This window comes from Piliocolobus tephrosceles, chromosome X, assembly GCF_002776525.5.
Source record: "Piliocolobus tephrosceles isolate RC106 chromosome X, ASM277652v3, whole genome shotgun sequence".
In the NCBI taxonomy this organism is placed as follows: Eukaryota; Metazoa; Chordata; class Mammalia; order Primates; family Cercopithecidae; genus Piliocolobus; species Piliocolobus tephrosceles.
This window is the reverse complement of record NC_045455.1, coordinates 480,994-482,768: the sequence shown is the minus strand read 5'-3', so window position 1 is coordinate 482,768 and position 1,775 is coordinate 480,994. Positions and strand designations below refer to the sequence as shown.

The window sequence follows — 1,775 nt, the reverse complement described above, 5'->3', positions numbered from 1 at the left end:
CACCACGGCTCACACACACCACAGCTCTCACACACACACCACGGCTCACACACACGCACACACACACTCCCGCAGAGGCGTGTCACGGGAGCTTTCTCAGTCGGTGGCTGGGTTACTTGCTATTCCATGGTTTCCAGGCGGCGGTTCCCACTGTGCTCTCGGCGCCCATGGCTGCGGTGCCGCTGAGGGGCAGGGCCCAGTCTCTGACTGCAGTTGGGGGTGTCCCCAGGCTCCAGACCTCGGGCGCCTCCACTCTGGAGGGCCACACGGGGCGTGTGTTTAGGCAGGTGTGGGAGCCTCTTGGTCAGAAACAAAGCAGGGCCCCTGGCCGGGGCCTCCCAGGGCTGACTTTAGGATGGATGTGCAGACGGCACTCACTGGAGCTGAGATGCCATCGAGGGAAACGTGGCACTGCCTTGCGTGCTGCCGAGGGAGAAGACAGATGGTGAATGACAGCTGCAAGGGTGTCATGTGGGGATGTGCGCACCTTCCAGCTGCTGAGAGAGGCCGAGGACACCGTGCTACTAGGCCTCTGTCCCCATGGGGTTGCAGCACGCCGCCCTCCCTCCCAGCAGGAGCCTCTGTCCGTGGGGTTGTGGCACGTTGCCCTCCCTCCCAGCAGGAGCGTCTGTCCGTGGGGTTGTGGCACGCCGCCCTCCCTCCCAGCAGGAGCCTCTGTCCGTGGGGTTGTGGCACGCTGCCCTCCCTCCCAGCAGGAGCCTCTGTCCGTGGGGTTGTGGCACGTTGCCCTCCCTCCCAGCAGGAGCGTCTGTCCGTGGGGTTGTGGCACGCTGCCCTCCCTCCCGGCAGGAGCCTCTGTCCCCTTGGGCTACTCGTCGTTACCTGTGGTGTCATGTCTGTTCCCTCAGGGGAAGATAAACACCCAGAGACAGAGATTTGTGTCTGCTTCCTCCATTGCTGTGTCACCCAGAACGTGTCCAGCCATTGTAGTACTTCACCAGTAGTGGCCCAAAGGACAGAGGAGTGATTCTCCTTCTCATCTGTTGCAGTGTTACTAGTGATTTCTAATACTTTTCTTGGATCAGAACTTAGGAGCACTTTAAGAAATACTAATAAAACTAAGTGTGGACAGTGCGACCCTAGCTTATTTACAGGTGATGCAGTTTTGTGGCATTTTAGTTTTGGTACTTCCTGCTGTCTTCTACCATAGCAATTATAAGCACTTTGCAATGGTCAGTTTATGGGTCTGTCGTCTTCACTAGCCTATAAATCCCTTAAGGGCAAGAACTGTGTCTCGTTATCCTTACCATTTGGCACTGTGTCTGCTCCATGAATGTTGCAGATGGTGGGATGGATTGATAGTTGGATGGGGCCATAAATGGGTGTATAGCTGAATGGTTGGATGGATGGATGATGGATAGATGGATGGATAATGGGTGAATGACAGAGGAATGGAGGGATGGGTGGATGTGGATGAATGGAAGGATGGATGATGGATGGATGGTTGGATGATGGTTGGATGTATGTATGTGGATGAATGGAAGGATGGATGATGGATATGGATGATGGATGGATACATAGAAGGATGGGTAATGGATGTTGGATGAATGGATGGAAGGATGGATGAAGGATGGGTGGATGGATGGGTGGGGATGGATGTGGATGGATAAAAGGATGGATGATGGATAGATAGAAGGATGGATGATGGATGGATAGATGGAAGAATGGATGACAGATGGGTGAATGTATGGATGTGGATGAATGGAAGGATGGATGATGGATGAGTGGATGGATGGATATACATAAAAGGATGG

The 1,775-nt window shown here is 54.1% G+C and overlaps 1 protein-coding gene across 2 annotated transcripts in view; it reads left to right on the top strand.

Annotated features, from left to right (window-relative positions):
- The window catches only part of TMEM255B (transmembrane protein 255B), a 37,318-nt gene that overhangs the window by 24,047 nt on the left and 11,496 nt on the right, over nt 1-1,775 (top strand). The window lies entirely within an intron of this gene.